The 20,771-nt window shown below is 47.6% G+C and overlaps 1 pseudogene across 1 annotated transcript in view; it reads right to left on the reverse strand.

The window, feature by feature from the left end:
• Positions 1–527: 527 nt before the first annotated feature.
• Positions 528–20,771, reverse strand: part of LOC311109823 (DNA-binding protein SATB2-like) — a 37,686-nt pseudogene continuing 17,442 nt past the window's right edge. The window contains exons 5-12 of the transcript in view: positions 20,001–20,124; positions 18,121–18,223; positions 14,972–15,022; positions 13,868–14,448; positions 11,640–11,864; positions 11,048–11,206; positions 8,305–8,499; positions 528–1,190 (exon numbers count right to left, since the gene is read on the reverse strand). The product of the transcript in view is annotated as a DNA-binding protein SATB2-like (transcript). The remainder of the gene's footprint in view (positions 1,191–8,304; positions 8,500–11,047; positions 11,207–11,639; positions 11,865–13,867; positions 14,449–14,971; positions 15,023–18,120; positions 18,224–20,000; positions 20,125–20,771) is intronic.

Raw genomic sequence — 20,771 nt, forward strand, 5'->3', positions numbered from 1 at the left:
TTCCAGACATTATAGGAACGTTCATAGGATAACCAATCAGAAAAAACTGTTCACATACTGTACAGTATCTCAGGGCACTGCTCTAAGAATACAACAACAGACTCTGTGATGAAGGGACGTGCTTGAAACACATAACTATGCCTTCATTGTAATCATCCTTGTGGCCCATTTAATAAATGAAACCATTTTCATTTTCTAAACACTTTGGAAGGTTTTTTTCCGACTACAATGAATCATGTTCTAACAGCAGCCTGTCTATGACTTCATTACCCAGAGTGCATCTCTTCTCTCATTCTGAGGTACTCTGTTGTCTTTTCACCACCCCTGCCTGTCTACCTCCATAGGTCCTGACCTGTACCCACATCCACTGTGGTGTGGTAGGGCTCTCCTCTACCCAAAAGCCATCCTCATGGGCTTCCGTACCAGACACATTCTTTCTCATTACTGTTCTGTCTGTGTCGTCCTCCCTCCATCCCTCTGTCCTGGACTTGTCTGTCTGTCCTTCCCTCCTCCGTGGTCCGAGGGGGTTATCTATGGTGCTCTCCAGAGTCAGGGGGACTCTTCGGGGACCTATAGGGGGGTAGGGAGGTGGGCCGGGGGCCTGAGGCTTTGCCCTGGTCCTGGTCCTCCTTCTCCTCCTCTCCTTCCACTCCTCCTCTTCCCTCTGTTCTGTAAGTCTCCTCGGAACCACCCCGCCCGTCCTCGCTGGACTCAGCCACGTCTGAACCCTCCGACCCAGAGAGCAGCTCCTCGTCGCGGTACTCAGTCCCTTCCACCCCCTCACCGTCCCTCTCCTCCCACGCCTCCCCCTCCCCTGCATCGCTCATCTGGGTGGTGCTGTTGTGGTGCTTGACGTGGTAGCGCTGGTTCTGGAAGAACTTGACCAGGGTGTGCTTGGGCAGGTCCAGCTGGGCCGACAGGGTGTGGATAGCCTCCTGGTCAGGGTAGAGGCCCACGTCACCGATGAAGCTCTGCAGGATGGCCAGAGCCTCCAGGGAGATCCGGGTACGCGACCGCAGCTTTTTGGATCCACCACTGGAGCTGCCACTCACGCTGCCGTTGTCTCTGCCTTGAGTCCCATCTGAGTTGTGGCCCCTGGGGCCAGGCATGGGAGTGGGTAGAGGGGATGGGTCCCGCATGTGAGATGGAGATGGGGCCTTCCTAGGAGGGAAGGGCTGCCTGTGCACAGCCTGCGGAGAAAAAGAGGAGGTGTCATGTTGAATCCCATCAGAGCAGACTGTCAACATAGGAAATCAGTCCACATACTCTAAGTAATAATCAGTCCATATTCTAACTATATGTCTGACAACACAATCTGTACATTCATATAATCAACTGAAAAACTATTCAAACAACATAAGTGTGCTGGTACTAGAGCTGAGATCCCATTGACCAGAGAGTTCCCTAAAACCTCATAAACAACAACAACAACAACTCCCCCCTCTCAGCCTGTTTCTTTAACATCCTAGGGGGTTGCTTGGAACGTGTGGTACTAAAGCTGAGATCACATTGACCAGACAGAGAGGTCCCAGGCCCGTCACACTCCCCTCTCCTGGGGCTATTAGAAGGGCGGGGTGCCTGAACACCCAAACACTGGAATGCTGCGCCCATAAATCTGTGGTCCGGGGAAATTAAAGGACCTAAATAAAGATAATAGTAATGATTCCCCCCCCTTCAATAATAACATGGTATGTTTCAAATAATATTGAGGTTAGGCCAGACCATGGAGTATTTCTAAATGCTCTTTGGTGGGTTGGTGAGGGAAGGCCTTTTGCTTTTGCAGGAAATGTGTGGGCTAGTTGTTTTATGCCTCCTTGTCTATTTCTGATGTCATAAAGGGGCAATCTGAAGTTTCGGTAACAAGCTGAGGGATGGGGCTGGAGAAATGTTACCACTCTCAAATTCATAGAGAGAGCTATGGATGCAAGGACTGACCATCCATGATATCAAAATTATAGTTTTAGCCATGTTTTGAGGTGATACAGTGGTTGTTAACATTTACATTGTTTACAAACATTGGAGAAAACAAGCTTATATTCTGGGTTCTGATGGGGTACGATAGTTGAAGTAAGGTCATGAGGCATTTATAAGTTATACTCTTCAAGAATCAATGGGTACATATCATTGATTTAAAAGTCAGAAAATGTATGTAGCAACTGCAGATTGCCCCTTTAAAGGAGAAAAACATGACTGGAAGTGGATGACTTAGTGTAAGGAAATGGTGGAGGGATAAAATTGTAGTTTTTTACCCCAAAAGAAAACTTCCCAGGCATCCCACCACTGTCCTTGAAACCCTTTAACAATCCATCCAGTCATTCCTTCTATAACTCTCAATCCAAACCACCAACAGAACACACAACATCACTAAAATATCATAATTCTAAATCAACCCACCAACAGAACACACAACATCACTAAAATATCCCTGGTTCTTTCTTTCTCTGTTGTCATTATGGAAGCAACACTCTGGAGGAAATGACTCTCATCAAGCAAAGTCAATCAGCTGTGAGGAGAGTATGAAAGCATGATAGAGACTGAATAATGTATCTGTCCTGATTAGGAAGGGTCTCCATGGGGTACAGACAGACCCTGAAGGGGGAGGCAGGGGGTTGGGGGTTGGGGGGATGTTGTTACCCTCTGAGACCCTACTAACACACTAATTAATATGTAATGATCAGAAGTCAGCTTTCTGCATGACTTCACCTCCACTACACCAGAGAGAAGGTGTGGGGGTGTGGGGATTATGAGTCATTAATTGTCTATATGTTTGTGAGTGAGTGTGTGTGTGTTCTTATGTTAGTGTGTGTGTGTGTGTTCTTATGTTAGTGTGTGTGTGTGTGTGTGTGTGTGTGTGTGTGTGTGTGTGTGTGTGTGTGTGTGTGTGTGTGTGTGTGTGTGTGTGTGTGTGTAGCACAGCTGGGACACATGTGTGGTGTGTGGTGGAGCCTGGGGGTGTGTGGAAGGGTACAGTACAGACATGGTGGGGGTCTGGGGAGGGAGGGGCAGAGGGAGGGAGGGGCCCATGGGGATAAGAGCAAAGCATCCAGCACAGCAGCATCCACAAGCAGCCCCCTGTAGTTCTGAGAGAGATAAATTACATCTACAGGACCACCCAGTCTGCCTGGAGCTGGCAACGTTTACCACAGAATGATATCGTCCAAATCATTTATAGCATATTTATGGTGCCTACAGCCAGATCATCATCATATGTAGCTTCTCTCTCTTATCCATTTATCAACTGTCTCTCTCTCTCTCTCTCTCTCTCTCTCTCTCTCTCTCTCTCTCTCTCTCTCTCTCTCTCTCTCTCTCTCTCTCTCTCTCTCTCTCTCTCTCTCTCTCTCTCTCTCTCTCTCTCTCCTCTCTCTCTCTCTCTCTCTCTCTCTCTCTCTCTCCCTTGTTCTCTCTCCCCATTACCTTACATATCCACTTCTCCTATCATCCACCTCCTCTCTCCTTCCCTTTTCTCACTTCCCCTCCCTCTCTTCTCTCTAGGCGCCATCACTGAGGATGAGGCTGGGATCTTTAGCAGATTTATGTCCCTGCTTGGGTCCCAGACATTCTAGGAGAGCAGTGAAGGAATGTGTTCATGGTGTGACCACAACATCCTTCCCAAGACGCTTATTTATTAAAAGAAGAGAGAGAGAGAGAGAGAGAGAGGAGAGAGAGAGAGAGAGAGAGAGAGAGAGAGAGAGGAGAGAGAGAGAGAGAGAGAGAGATAGAAGAGAGAGAGAGAGAGAGAGAGAGAGAGAGAGAGAGAGAGAGGAAGAGAGAGAGAGAGAGGAGAGAGAGAGAGAGAGAGAGAGATGAGAGAGAGAGAGAGAGGGAGAGAGAGAGAGAGAGAGAGAGAGAGAGAGAGAGAGAGAGAGAGAGAGAGAGAGAGAGAGAGAGAGAGAGAGAGAGAGCGAGAGAGAGAGAGAGAGAGAGAGAGAGAGAGAGAGAGAGAGAGTGTCCAAACACCCAGCCGCCCTAGACCTTCTGTCTGAGGACCAACTAGGATCATGCAGCCACATAATAATACACAAAAGGCACAAACGACCTGAGAACACAGCAGGAATGGGAGTGATAGAAAAAGCTTATTCTACTTTCCCCAACGCACAAGTGGTTATCTCAACCTGCTACCACGAAAAGACTTCCACCCTGCTACCATACAGCAAGTAAACGCAAGTATTTCCCGTGACTGTGCCTCAAAACGAAATGTCTAACTGGCCCACCACTCCACCCTGGACTTGAACAGCCTTTATGACCAGGTCCACCTATACAAGGCAGCAGTGCCCACCTTCGCCCGGACCCTAAAGGATATTGCCCTCAACCGCAGACCCAACACCTCACACAGGAGCAACAGATCAACAGACACCCCGCCCAGACCAGCGAGACACTCTCCCAGACCTGCGGGACCCCCCACCCTGGACCTACAAATAGAGGACCCCCGCCGAGAGGACCTACATCCAGACCACAACACCACCCGCCACATCCACACCCCTACCCCCACCCCCACCCCAACCAATTACCCCCCCCAAGTCAACCATGCCCACACCCCATTTAGGCCCCCTCAGATCAGACCTATGCCCCTCCTACCCACCCCATGCCCCCCACTCCTGCAAAGAGGGCCTCAACATGAAAGTCACACATACGCCCAGGCCATGAGCAGGCAAACAGGTCCAACCCCCACTCTCTTACACTAGCCCAAGCCAATGGCATGTACCAGATGCTCAGCAGGCTCTGCTCACAATTACTGGCCTGAGGCCAAACCACACGACCAACAACATTAGACACTTTATGGAACACAAAGCCTTCACTATCTCATCCTGGAATATCCAAGGCCTGAGGTCATCTGCCTTTGGCCTAAAGAGCAGGAACCCGGACTTCACCAAAGAAATTGGAAACACAGACATTGTCATCCTACAAGAAACATGGTATAAAGGAGACGGACCCACTGGTTGCCCTCTAGGTTACAGAGAGCTGGTAGTCCCATCCACCAAACTAACAGGTGTGAAACAGGTAAGGGACTCAGGGGGTATGCTAATTTGATATAGAGCAGACCTAACTCACTCTATTAAATTAATCAAAACAGGAACATTTTACATTTGGCTAGAAATTCAAAAGGAAATGATCTCAACAGAGAAAAATATGTCCTCCTGTGTGCTACCTATATCCCCCCACTAGAATCCCCATACTTTAATGAAGACAGCTTCTCCATGCTGGAGGTGGACATCAACCATTTCCAGACCCAGGGACATGTACTAGTCTGTGGCCACCTAAATGTCAGAACTGGACAAGAACCTGACACACTCAGTACACAGGGGGACAAACACCTACCTGGAGGTGACAGCATTCCCTCCCCCATACGCCCCCTAGGTGCAACTACGACAACATAACCAACAAAAATGGGTCACAACTCCTGCAGCTCTGTTGCACGCTGGGTATGTACATAGTCAATGGTAGGCTTCGAGGGGACTCCTATGGTAGGTACACCTATAGCTCATCTCTTGGCAGTAGTACTGTAGACTACTTTATCACTGACCTCAACCCAGAGTCTCTCAGAGCGTTCACAGTCAGCCCAATGACACCCCTATCAGACCACAGCAAAATCACAGTCTACTTGAACAGAGCAATACTTAATCATGAGGCATCAAAACCAAAGGAACTGAATAATATTAAGAAATGCTATAGATGGAAGGAAAGTAGTGTCGAAACCTACCAAAAAACAATTAGGCAACAACAAATTTAATCCCTTTTAGACAACTTCCTGGACAAAACGTTCCACTGTAATAGTGAAGGTGTAAACTTGGCAGTAGAAAACCTAAACAGTATATTTGACCTCTCAGCTTCCCTATCAAATCTAAAAAATCTCTAACAGAAAACCAAAGAAAAGTAACAACAATGACAAATGGTTTGATGAAGAATGTAAAAACCTAAGAAAGAAATTGAGAAACCTATCCAACCAAAAACATAGAGACCCAGAAAACCTGAGCCTACGCCTTCACTATGGTGAATCACTAAAACAATACAGAAATTCACTACGGAAAAAGAAGGAACAGCATGTCAGAAATCAGCTCAATGTAATTGAAGAATCCATAGACTCTAACCACTTCTGGGAAAATTGGAAAACACTAAACAAACAACAACACGAAGAGCTATCTATCCAAAATGGAGGTGTATGGGTAAACCACAACGAATAACACCAAATAATGCATGCAGAGCAGAATTAGGCCGATACCCGCTAATTATCAAAATCCAGAAAAGAGCCGTTAAATTCTACAACCACCTAAAAGGAAGCGATTCCCAAACCTTCCATAACAAAGCCATCACCTACAGAGAGATGAACCTGAAGAAGAGTCCCCTAAGCAAGCTGGTCCTGGGGTTCTGTTCACAAACACAAACAGACCCCTCAGAGCCTCAGGACAGCAACACAATTAGACCCAACCAAATCATGAGAAAACAAAAAGAGAATTACTTGACACATTGGAAAGAATTAACAAAAAAACTGAGCAAACTAGAATGCTATTTGGCCCTAAACAGAGAGTACACAGTGGCAGAATACCTGACCACTGTGACTGATTCAAACTTAAGGAAAGCTTTGACTATGTACAGACTCAGTGAGCATAGCCTTGCTATTGAGAAAGGCCGCCGTAGGCAGACCTGGCTCTCAAGAGAAGACAGGCTATGTGCACACTGCCCACAAAATGAGGTGGAAACTGAGCTGCACTTCCTGACCTCCTGCCAAATGTATGACCATATTAGAGAAACATACTTCCCTCAGATTACACAGATCCACAAAGAATTCGAAAACAAACCCAATTTTGATAAACTCCCTTATCTACTGGGTGAAATACCACAGTGTGCCATCACAGCAGCAAGATTTGTGACCCGTTGCCACAAGAAAAAGGCAACCAGTGAAGAACAAACACCATTGTAAATACAACCCATAATTATGTTTTTTTATTTTCCCATTTGTACTTTAACTATTTGCACATTGTTACAACACTGTATATATACATAATATGACATTTTAAATGTCTTTATTCTTTTCGAACTTCTGAGTGTAATGTTTACTGTTAATATTTATTGTTTATTTCACTTTTGTTTACTAACTACTTCACTTGCTTTGGCAATGTTAACACACGTTTCCCATGCTAATAAAGCCCTTAAATTGAATTGAATTGAATTGAATTGAGAGATAGAGAGAGAGAGTGTTATGCCCTTTAATGCCTGTTGTTTCTTGTTGGTTTGGTCAGGGTGTACATTCTATGTTTGTATATCTATGTTGGCCGGGTGTGGTTCCCAATCAGAGGCAGCTGTCGATCGTTGTCTCTGATTGGGGATCAGACTTAGGCAGCCATGTTGCCTACCTATGTTGTGGGATCTTGTTTCTGTGTGTTTGGCTTGTTTGATGTTAGCCTTTAGAACTTCACGTTACGTTGCTTTTGTTGTTTTGTTCAGTGTTTATTTAATAAACTAACATGTACGCATACCACGCTGCACCTTGGTCCAATCCTGTACTCAACGAACGAACGAGAGAGAGAGAGAGAGAGAGAGAGAGAGAGAGAGAGAGAGAGAGAGAGAGAGAGAGTAGAAGGAAATAGATTGTTGTCTGAATTTAGAGATGGAATTGTTTAGGCCCTCTCAGGGAAGTATCCTTACAACATACAACAAGCTTATCACGAAACTGAAAGGCATACTTCATCAACTTTTATTTCTGGTTAACTGTGAGTCTTTCACATCTGTCTGTAATTGTTTTGAGGGACTGAGGCGAAGATTCCTTTGCTTTTTGTGGGCACACTCTATGATTGTAGCTTCAGCTGCAATTGTGTCCAATAAGTAATTTGTGTGGGGGGGGGGGGGGGGGGGGGGGAGCGTCCAAGGCGTATACCGGTGAGATACTTGCCAGGAGTGACCCCTCTCCCCTCGGGCCTCTCACCTGTGGTTCTGGAGACACGTGGAGGATGGTGTGGAGCTGGAGCCTCTCACCTGTGTTTCTGGAGACATGTGGAGGATGCTGGAGCCTCTCACCTGTGTTTCTGGAGACATGTGGAGGATGCTGGAGCCTCTCACCTGTGGTTCTGGAGACATGTGGAGGATGCTGGAGCCTCTCACCTGTGTTTCTGGAGACATGTGGAGGATGCTGGAGCCTCTCACCTGTGTTTCTGGAGACATGTGGAGGATGCTGGAGCCTCTCACCTGTGTCTCTGGAGACGTGGAGGATGCTGGAGCCTCTCACCTGTGGTTCTGGAGACATGTGGAGGATGCTGGAGCCTCTCACCTGTGTTTCTGGAGACATGTGGAGGATAGTGTGGAGCCTCTCACCTGTGGTTCTGGAGACATGTGGAGGATAGTGTGGAGCCTCTCACTGTAGTGGTGCTTGGACTCCTCTTCATACACCATGTCCCTCTCAGCCTGGGACAGGGTCAGGAACCTTCTAATGGTACACAGGTTCTCCCACAGAGTCCGGTTATCCGGGCTGGGGTTCTCCTTCCAACGCAGCAGCTCACACAGCCAGCCCTAACAGAGAGGGAGGGATGACGCGAGAGAGAAAGTTTGTTGGTCATTTAAACATATAGCATTAGAGTGATGGGGGGGTAAAGGGAGAAAGGACAAGGAGATGTAGAGGAGTAGAGACATGGAAGAAGAGGATGGGGTGAACGAGCGGAAGACAAGTTCCAGATGAAAATGATGTGGGGCTGAGAGGGAGAGAGAGAGAGAGAGAGAGAGAGGGAGAGAGAGAGAGATCTGATTATCTCCGCTAGACTGGCTCAGGCACTGACACCAGCTGTTGTTTGTACACAGCCTCCTCCAGACCCTCAGTGCTCCCTCTCTACCTCCCTCCCTCCATCCATCTCTCCGGAGAGGGCCATAGCCAGATGGGGTCACTGAGCCATGACCCCTCACTGAGAGCCAGGCCTGTAGGAGACCCTACCCTCAAACCAGCAGTGGCACACACACAGAGACACACAAGCATGTATCTCACATGTGTATACGCAGACCAGACTAGCGGGCGCGAAAACACACACACACACAACCCATTTTTTCTATTCTATAATGCACTTCTTAGATAGTCAAAACTACAACCACCCCAGAACAACAGCAGTCTATTTATGTCTTCCTCAAGAATCCTCACAACTTATTCCTGCCTTGATCATGTGATCTCTATGTACAACCCTCAGACCAGCCGTGATCATGTGATCTCTATGTACAACCCTCAAACCAGCCGTGATCATGTGATCTCTATGTACAACCCTCAGACCAGCCGTGATCATGTTATCTCTATGTACAACCCTCAGACCAGCCGTGATCATGTGATCTCTATGTACAACCCTCAGACCAGCCGTGATCATGTGATCTCTATGTACAACCCTCAGACCAGCCGTGATCATGTTATCTCTATGTACAACCCTCAGACCAGCCGTGATCATGTGATCTCTATGTACAACCCTCAGACCAGCCGTGATCATGTGATCTCTATGTACAACCCTCAGACCAGCCGTGATCATGTGATCTCTATGAACAACCCTCAGACCAGCCGTGATCATGTGATCTCTATGTACAACCCTTAGACCAGCCGTGATCATGTGATCTCTATGTACAACCCTTAGACCAGCCGTGATCATGTGATCTCTATGTACAACCCTCAGACCACAAGACTTCACAGGTCAAACCATTCTCTCTTATCAAATACCAGTCACACATAGACAGTGAACCAAAGATGTCTGTCTCTGACACTAACCCAAACCGTGAGGACGGATTCTGATGAGCTTTGCACAGACATCATAACATATCCCAAGCCCCCCTTCTCCTAGAAGGCTATCTCCAGTGGATCCCTCTCCGTCATGTGCCACCACATCCCGACATGCTCTGTCCCCCTAACATAAACACACGAGGAGGACTCAGGATGGTAGGCATTTGGAGTGTATTTGTTGAGAACCACAGCCGTAACCCAGGATACACACACATACAATAAGCACACACACGTAAGCCAGCTCCTTTGGCTGGCGTGCCAGACGTTCCTTTTATCTCTACCCGGCCCCGGACGCCCACATGATGGTGCCACAGGCGCTGACAATCAGATACCACAGCCTGTGGTACCAACCAGACACTGCATGCTTGACATCCCCACCCACATACCCCGATATGTGATCTTATCCCCCATCAAATCCACCACAGTTCATCAACCCAGTAGAAATAACATTCTCCATTGTGTGGGAGTGTGTGTGCATTGTTTGCATGTGTGGGCATGCACATGAGTGTGTGTGTTACGGATGTTTACAGATAACATTTTACTAAGCATCCTGATCACTGGATGTCAGGAATTCACCTTTAGCTAGGTCGCTTCAAACAAAACACCACTAAGCACCTCTCACTTGAACTAGAGTATAGTATTGGTATGATATACTTATATACAGTATACTCTATGTGTGTAGACTGACCTGGCTCTTGTTGGTGACCCCTGGTATACTGTATGTGTGTAGGCTGACCTGGCTCTTGTTGGTGACCCCTGGTATACTGTATGTGTGTAGGCTGACCTGGCTCTTGTTGGTGACCCCTGGTATACTGTATGGGTGTAGACTGACCTGGCTCTTGTTGGTGACCCCTGGTATACTGTATGGGTGTAGACTGACCTGGCTCTTGTTGGTGACCCCTGGTATACTGTATGTGTGTAGACTGACCTGGCTCTTGTTGGTGACCCCTGGTATACTGTATGTGTGTAGACTGACCTGGCTCTTGTTGGTGACCCCTGGTATACTGTATGTGTGTAGGCTGACCTGGCTCTTGTTGGTGACCCCTGGTATACTGTATGTGTGTAGGGTGACCTGGCTCTTGTTGGTGACCCCTGGTATACTGTATGGGTGTAGACTGACCTGGCTCTTGTTGGTGACCCCTGGTATACTGTATGGGTGTAGACTGACCTGGCTCTTGTTGGTGACCCCTGGTATACTGTATGTGTGTAGACTGACCTGGCTCTTGTTGGTGACCCCTGGTATACTGTATGTGTGTAGACTGACCTGGCTCTTGTTGGTGACCCCTGGTATACTGTATGTGGGTGTAGACTGACCTGGCTCTTGTTGGCGGCCACCTTGGCGAACAGGGCCTGGGACACCTTGGCTCTCTTCATCTCCTGCTGGATCTCATCATAGATCCCTGAGGTGATGTTGATCAGGGACTCCTGCTTCAGGGGCAGCTCATCACTGACCTGGGCCAGGGGGGGCTTGGGCTGCAGGGAGGAGGGGGGGGGGAGAGAGAAATAAAGAGAGAGTTGTTAGTGAGCAAGACTGGCTAATCACCTAGGTTACTGAGTCCCTAAAGAGATTACCTGTGTGTGTGCTGGCAGGAGTGGTCTGTGTGTGATGTAACTACAGTGACACAGGCCTGTGTTCTCTGGTGTGCGGTGGGTTGTAGCCAGACCCGGGCTCGAATAGTATTTGTTTTCCTTCAAATTCTAAAGCTTCACTTCATTGAGATTTCCTAACGCAATGGAACCAATGCAATAGTCCCAAAAGTGCAAACCCCACCCACCCTGGCACTTCATGTAGGAGAAAATAGAAATACTATTTAAAGCCAGGTGTGGTTGTAGATGTGTGTGTCTGATGTGGCTGTTCCCTAGTGCTCCTATTCAACGTAAAATGAGGACACCTGGGTATGTGTACCTGAATGAGTCGCTGGCCAGTGGAGCTGGAGTTCTGATTGGTTGGGGCCAGGTTGCCTAGGTTGAGGTTGGGGTTCATGCTGCGTTCACGCTCCTCCTGGTAAATGCGGTCGCGTTCGCTCTCGTGGAGGATCAGGAAGTTCTGCATAGCTTTGAGGTTGACCAGGAGTGACTGGGAGGCCTGGCGAGGGTCCTCCTCTTTACGAAGGATCTCAGACAGCAGGCCCTAAGACACAAACATGCGCGCAAACGTCAGGTCTCTTAGCAAGGATCCTCCAAGTACCCTTTCATACTCTAATTCTCTCATTGCCTCTCATTGATGAAAACTTGCTCCATTGAAGAATATAAAGGAAGGGTTTTCATCTGTTCCCTGTTCAGACTCCAGTAGAATGAGGGCAGTCAGCTGGCCTCTTGTCTTCACCCTATTACTGTATTACTACTCTACTCTACACTACACTACACTACACTACACTACACTACTCTCTTTAGGTAAGAATGTCCCTATGTCAGTGTATTTCTCAACAGTCAGTATCAGTGAAAAGGAGTTATAGTCAGCTTTCAGAACACTCATATTACATGCTAGGGTTTTAGGCAGATCCCTAATTTACATTTACGTTTTAGTCATTTAGCAGACGCTCTTATCCAGAGCGACTTACAGTTAGTGAGTGCATACATTATATATTTTTTTCATACTGGCCCCCCCCGTGGGAATCGAACCCACAACCCTGGCGTTGCAAACGCCATGCTCTACCAACATCCCCTGCCGGCCATTCCCTCCCCTACCCTGGACGACGCTGGGCCAATTGTGCGCCGCCCCATGGGTCTCCCGGTCGCGGCCGGCTACAACAGAGCCTGGATTCGAACCAGGATCTCTAGTGGCACAGCTAGCACTGCGATGCAGTGCCTTAGACCACTGCGCCACTCGGGAGGACAATCCTATAATTCGATGTTCAATATGATATTATATGGGATTACTTTAAAAGCACTTTGTGACAACTGCTGATATACAAAAGGTGTTACGGATTCCCCTGCCTATGAGTCTTATCACTTCATGCAGCTCACTACATCCATCCCCCAACGGTGCCAGAGAGACTAGGGGGTCCCCAAACTGGGTCCCCAAATTCCCAGCAACCTCTGTGACCAGGCCACTGATAGGTTGCTAGGGTCAGGTGGTTGCTAGCGGGCGGACTCCTGACAGTACTCTTGCCTGCTCAGTGTGTGGACAGAAGTGAGTTGATGTTACTATTGTAACTTGTGTGTTTACTGTTTACAGTTACAATCTGTCTATTGTTAGTTGTTCATAGTAGTTGTGCTATGTGTTATACACATAGCACAACCAACTCTGAGACCCTTCAAAAGCTACAGTGGTTACAGTTCTGGCCGTGGCTGTGGATCCGACTTTTTCGGGATCTTTAGTCCGCTGGACTCAAAGATCCAGAGCTTCCCGAAGCTTCTGCGCATGTGCAGACCACATGTGTGTATCAGCTACTCTGGCGAATGGTGCTTGTTTAATAAAGTTAGATCAAAGCTGAATCAATGTCTCCAAGATCCCATAATGATCACAGTATTCTACATTACAGAACTCAATATAATAGCATAGTGTAACGTTACTGGAAGACAAAACAACACCGTATTCAATCGTGCATGATAATTGTTCAAGTTTTACCAGTGAAACATCCATGCAGCATCATTCTGCATAGTAACCATTTGATCTCAGTCAGTTTCATGGGGATATGCATTTAGATCTTCTTGAGTTATACAGTGTTGTTTTGAAGTAGCCTACAGTGTTGTGTTGAATGACGGAGTGAACGGATCTTAGAGCAGATGGTGTTAACTAACTGCAGCATAGACTACCGGTGTATTTTGCCTAGTGGCACGTTGTTGAGTAAAGTTATACTATGCTATTATATTGGGTTGTGTTATGTAGAATACTGTGATCCTTATGTGATCTGGCAGACATTGATTCAGCTTTGATCTAACTTTATTAAACAACACCAAAACCATTGGCCTGAGTAGCCTGATCTCTGTGCAGAAGCTTCGGGGGCTCCGGATCTTTTAGTGCCGTGGACTAAAGATCCCGAAAAAGTCAGAACCACAGCCACTCCTTCCAGTTATAGGGGCGAATCATTGACGCATTGATGTCAATGGGAGATTAAGTGAAAATTGGACTTAAGTGGTGGTCTCAGGAGTGGTTAGTAATGGAAGTAGAAGTGGAGGTAGATGTCTCACCTGTGTGCGGTTGAAGGCCACCCTGGCGAACACAGCCTGAGAGACGCTGGCCCTCTTCAGCTCCTCTCTGACCTGATGGTAGATGTCCGGACAGACCTCCACGGCCGACGGATTCATCCCGGGATCAGTGAGGCCTCCTGGGGCTTTGCAAGAGCGTGGGATGGGTGGGTGGTTGAGGAACTGTTGGTGCTGCTGCTGGTGGAGGGCCTGCGGACTGTGCTGGTGGGCTAACAGGCGGCTAACGGCTAGCTGCTGGTTGATGAGGTGGGCCATGGCCAGTTGTTGCCTGACCAGCTGAGGGCTGAGCTGGGGAGAGAGGAGACCGCCCGGGCCCAGTAAGGGTTGGAGGGAGTCCGGAGGACCGGGAGGGGGCGGCTGGCCTCTGGGCGGGGGGCTGTGGTGGTGCTGTCTGTGGGGTGAGTGCTGCTGAGACGGGTGGGGGAGGGCCTGTTGCTGGCTGGGGGTTTGGGGGTCCCCTAGTCCAACCTTGAGGGGTAACCCTCCAAGCTGGGTTGGTGGGGTCAGGTGAGAGAGGGGGCGCTGTCCAAGGACACATACGTCTGACATGCTGTCCCTCTCCACTGCAGATACACACAAACAAACAGACATGGTGGTGAGAGGAGGTCTGAAGAGCTCCCAATACCATCTATATACTGGAGATGACATGGTGGTGAGAGGAGGTCTGAAGAGCTCCCAATACCATCTATATACTGGAGATGACATGGTGGTGAGAGGAGGTCTGAAGAGCTCCCAATACCATCTATATACTGGAGATGACATGGTGGTGAGAGGAGGTCTGAAGAGCTCCCAATACCATCTATATACTGGAGATGACATGGTGGTGAGAGGATGTCTGAAGAGCTCCCAATACCATCTATATACTGGAGATGACATGGTGGTGAGAGGAGGTCTGAAAAGCTCCCAATACCATCTATATACTGGAGATGACATGGTGGTGAGAGGAGGTCTGAAGAGCTCCCAATACCATCTATATACTGGAGATGACATGGTGGTGAGAGGAGGTCTGAAAAGCTCCCAATACCATCTATATACTGTTCAGGTACTATATAGATGTTCAGGTAATGGACGTTCCTTCCAACTCACCTTTAATGTTAGGTTTATCCCGTCCTGACCACATCTTCTCCAGGTATTCACCTGTAGTGAAGTCACATGCTATATATCAGACTGGTTAACAACACTATGCTATACGGTTCAGTAGGTAGGCTATACATTGAACAACATCCATCCTTTATCCATCCATTTATCCATCCATACATCCATGCAAATGACATCAACAGAAGGTCCTAAGACTGACAAGTAGATCCTCCAATCAGATTCTGAGGTAACTACACTAATCCAATGGGAACTTCCCATTCCCAGTTTTACCACATCTGGAGGGCTACAGTCTGTTTGTCTGTGGGGGCCGCAGAGCAGAACAGTACAAAACTAATACTATAGGCTGTAGGGAACCTGACCTTTCCCCTCCTCCCTCCCTCCCTCCCTCCCTCCCTCCCTCCCTCCCTCCCTCCCTCCCTCTCTTCCTTCCTTCCTTCCTTCCTTCCTTCCTTCCTTCCTTCCTTCCTTCCTTCCTTCCTTCCTTCCTTCCTTCCTTCCTTCCTTCCTTCCTTCCTTCCTTCCTTCCTTCCTTCCTTCCTTCCTTCCCTCCCTCCCTCCCTCCCTCCCTCACTCCCTCCTCCCTCATTCCCTCCTCCCTCCTCCTTCCCTCCCTCTCTCCCTCCCTGTCAGACCACAGGCACCATTTATCTCACTCTCCCACTTCTCTCTGTGTTTGTGGTCTGGTGTCAACTTTGATCTGCCTCCATGTTGGAATGACACCGTTAAACAGGGAGGAGGGAGAAAGGAGGGGGTACATGGTCTGCTATGAGGTCGAAGTGTGTGTGTGTGAGTGCATGTGTGCGTCGTGTTCGTCGTGTTTGTGCGTCCATGTGTGTGCATGCACTCTGTATGTGTTGCGTGTGTGTGTTTGTGTGTGTGTGTGTTTGTTTGTGTGTGTGTGTGTGTGTGCCCATGCCCCTGCGTGTGTGTGTAAAGGGATCTCCCAGTGTGGAGTGGCTGGCGGCTGCTTCTGATTAGAGGCTGACAGTGTTTGGTTTTCTCTGCTATATTAAGGGTGACATTAAATGATTATGTGAACCATGCATCATGGTGGGGTCTCTATAGAGCTGTCTCTAATACCATGCATCATGGTGGGGTCTCTAGTCTCTATAGAGCTGTCTCTAATACCATGCATCATGGTGGGGTCTCTAGTCTCTATAGAGCTGTCTCTAATACCATGCATCATGGTGGGGTCTCTAGTCTCTATAGAGCTGTCTCTAATACCATGCATCATGGTGGGGTCTCTATAGAGCTGTCTCTAATACCATGCATCATGGTGAGGTCTCTATAGAGCTGTCTCTAATACCATGCATCATGGTGGGGTCTCTATAGAGCTGTCTCTAATACCATGCATCATGGTGGGGTCTCTATAGAGCTGTCTCTAATACCATGCATCATGGTGGGGTCTCTAGTCTCTATAGAGCTGTCTCTAATACCATGCATCATGGTGGGGTCTCTAGTCTCTATAGAGCTGTCTCTAATACCATGCATCATGGTGGGGTCTCTATAGAGCTGTCTCTAATACCATGCATCATGGTGGGGTCTCTATAGAGCTGTCTCTAATACCATGCATCATGGTGGGGTCTCTGGTCTCTATAGAGCTGTCTCTAATACCATGCATCATGGTGGGGTCTCTAGTCTCTATAGAGCTGTATCTAATACCATGCATCATGGTGGGGTCTCTATAGAGCTGTCTCTAATACCATGCATCATGGTGGGGTCTCTATAGAGCTGTCTCTAATACCATGCATCATGGTGGGGTCTCTAGTCTCTATAGAGCTGTCTCTAATACCATGCATCATGGTGGGGTCTCTAGTCTCTATAGAGCTGTCTCTAATACCATGCATCATGGTGGGGTCTCTATAGAGCTGTCTCTAATACCATGCATCATGGTGGGGTCTCTAGTCTCTATAGAGCTGTCTCTAATACCATGCATCATGGTGGGGTCTCTATAGAGCTGTCTCTAATACCATGCATCATGGTGGGGTCTCTATAGAGCTGTCTCTAATACCATGCATCATGGTGGGGTCTCTATAGAGCTGTCTCTAATACCATGCATCATGGTGGGGTCTCTGGTCTCTATAGAGCTGTCTCTAATACCATGCATCATGGTGGGGTCTCTAGTCTCTATAGAGCTGTATCTAATACCATGCATCATGGTGGGGTCTCTATAGAGCTGTCTCTAATACCATGCATCATGGTGGGGTCTCTATAGAGCTGTCTCTAATACCATGCATCATGGTGGGGTCTCTATAGAGCTGTCTCTAATACCATGCATCATGGTGGGGTCTCTATAGAGCTGTCTCTAATACCATGCATCATGGTGGGGTCTCTGGTCTCTATAGAGCTGTCTCTAATACCATGCATCATGGTGGGGTCTCTATAGAGCTGTCTCTAATACCATGCATCATGGTGGGGTCTCTATAGAGCTGTCTCTAATACCATGCATCATGGTGGGGTCTCTGGTCTCTACAGAGCTGTATCTAATACCATGTCTAATGCCCCCCCCCCCCCCCCCCCCCCCTAAGTATCAGTACTGTTACTGCTGTATAGGGTCATCTCAGGATTGAAGCAACTGTCTAGCTCCCCAAACACAGTGGTCCCTGCTGGTCAGCAGAACATAATGTTCTCTGGGGGGGGGGGGGGTTTGCAGTTTAGTTAACCCACATCTCAGAGGCCTGCTCAAGAGCAGTGCTGTATCCCCTATAAGCAGACTGTGTGTATGGCCTTAAAGGACAAATCAGCTCCAAAACTATCTTTTGGTTTTGTTTTCATTAGTCCACTGTTAGTACAGTCCCAAAATATAGTTTTTTAGCTGATTTTTCCTTTAACGCGGGAGGTGGCCCCCCACAATCAAGTCTTGCCTTAGGCCCCCAAAAGCTTGAGCCGACACTACTCAAGAGCCAATAATAACTGTCTGCTGAAAGAAGGGCCCAACACTTGGGTAAACTCAAGGAATTACAGTTAGGATACCAGCCAATGACAGGCAATGTTATAGAGGGAGAGACGTACAGTTAGGATCCCAACCAATGACAGGCAATGTTATAGAGGAGAGGCATAGAGGAAGGTGCTAATGACATTGTATTGTCCCTGTGGGGTGTGTACGGTTACGGGAGCCAAGAGGGGACACACCTCACCTTGAATCCTTTTGTACTTCTTGTACCAGCGGCCAAACTCCTGGCACTTGGAGGTGGACACGTTGGCATAGTACGAGCTGTTGACTATGGCAGAGATCATACTCTGATGAGAGAGAGAGAGAGCGAGAGAGAGAGAGAGAGAGAGAGAGAGAGAGGGTGAATGCAGTGTGTGTTTTAGTAAGTGTGTGTTTTAATGAGTGTGTGTTTTAGTGACTGTGTACAATTCCCCACAGTCCTGTGCAATACTAGACCTATAAGGACCACATACTGTATGGGCTGGAGCGCCACAACACAGTCACATACGGTATGGACTGGAGCACCACAACACAGTCACATACGGTATGGACTGGAGCACCACAACACAGTCACATACGGTATGGACTGGAGCACCACAACACAGTCACATACGGTATGGACTGGAGCACCACAACACAGTCACATACGGTATGGACTGGAGCACCACAACACAGTCACATACGGTATGGACTGGAGCACCACAACACAGTCACATACGGTATGGACTGGAGCACCACAACACAGTCACATACGGTATGGGCTGGAGCACCACAACACAGTCACATAATGTATGGACTGGAGCACCACAACACAGTCACATACGGTATGGACTGGAGCACCACAACACAGTCACATACGGTATGGACTGGAGCACCACAACACAGTCACATACGGTATGGGCTGGAGCACCACAACACAGTGACATACTGTATGGACTGGAGCACCACAACACAGTCACATACGGTATGGACTGGAGCACCACAACACAGTCACATACGGTATGGGCTGGAGCACCACAACCCAGTCACATACGGTATGGACTGGAGCACCACAACACAGTCACATACGGTATGGACTGGAGCACCACAACACAGTCACATACGGTATGGACTGGAGCACCACAACACAGTCACATACGGTATGGGCTGGAGCACCACAACACAGTCACATACGGTATGGACTGGAGCACCACAACACAGTCACATACGGTATGGGCTGGAGCACCACAACACAGTCACATAATGTATGGACTGGAGCACCACAACACAGTCACATACGGTATGGACTGGAGCACCACAACACAGTCACATACGGTATGGACTGGAGCACCACAACACAGTCACATACGGTATGGGCTGGAGCACCACAACACAGTCACATACGGTATGGACTGGAGCACCACAACACAGTCACATACGGTATGGGCTGGAGCACCACAACACAGTCACATAATGTATGGACTGGAGCACCACAACACAGTCACATACGGTATGGACTGGAGCACCACAACACAGTCACATACGGTATGGACTGGAGCACCACAACACAGTCACATACGGTATGGGCTGGAGCACCACAACACAGTGACATACTGTATGGACTGGAGCACCACAACACAGTCACATACAGTATGGACTGGAGCACCACAACACAGTCACATACGGTATGGGCTGGAGCACCACAACCCAGTCACATACGGTATGGACTGGAGCACCACAACACAGTCACATAATGTATGGACTGGAGCACCACAACACAATCAGTCACTAATTTAGCTCAATGTGGAGCGCTTTAATCCAGAAGAAAACAGATCTGCGTTGTTGTTTTGGAATCTGTATACAGGATGTCATGTGTCATTTAAACGGCATGTAAGAACAGCACACCACTTCCTGAAGCTAATGAAAAACAACCTAAGCCAGAGACTAAGATGCATAACATGACATGACATGACATGACATGACATAAGATGCAACCTGAGAGAGAGGGCACTCCTTGGCACATGATTCCACACCACTATAAGGCTAATGCAATGCAGTACAACCTAACCCAGAGACTCATTTGCATGACATGACATAAGCTGCTACCTGAGAGAGAGGGCACTCCTTGGCCAGGGAACTTTGGTTCATCTCCTTCAGTAGCTCTTTGAGGGCGTTCCTCACCGTAGCGTGGTTCCACTGCTCTGACGGCAGATCCTCCAGCCTGGCAAAGCTGGAACCAGGGTTGGATTCATTACCACATGCAATGGAAAACGTTTTAAAACATTATGCAAAAAAAAAAAACATTTCTTATTGGACAACTTCACAATCCCTCCCTGTTTCAGTCAGTTTTCTTACGTTTGATGCCTAATGAACATGACCCTGAGACACTAATACATCACTTCCTGTTTGACTTATAACAACATAACAACAATAGGGTTATTCTCACAAAACTGACATTTGACCAAAACATTCTTGTGTCATTTTTCACGAAATGTCCTCTTGGATCACTGAGATTAGAATCTGTACTATCTATTTTATAATTATTATTATGTTTTTGGATAAAATAATATGCATTTTACCATCATTTCCACAAAATGATCACTACCGTAACAGTTCAAAAAAGTTATAAACAAATCAATGTATAATATTTTGAATGAATGAATGAATTAATGAAAAGGCCTAAGTTAAACATAACACTGAAAATATTTAAAATGAAACTATAAAATTAAATCAGACTTTTTCCCAATTTGAGCTTTTTAGCTGTTTGGTTAATGAGAAGTCCAAGTGGGGTAAAATGGGGGTTTGAGAATAAGAGCCTCATTCTGAAGGTATATAAACAAATACATTCTACTACTCCTCTAGATGATGCATCATTGG

This window comes from Coregonus lavaretus, assembly GCF_964263955.1.
Source record: "Coregonus lavaretus genome assembly, chromosome: 35".
Taxonomy (NCBI): domain Eukaryota; kingdom Metazoa; phylum Chordata; class Actinopteri; order Salmoniformes; family Salmonidae; genus Coregonus; species Coregonus lavaretus.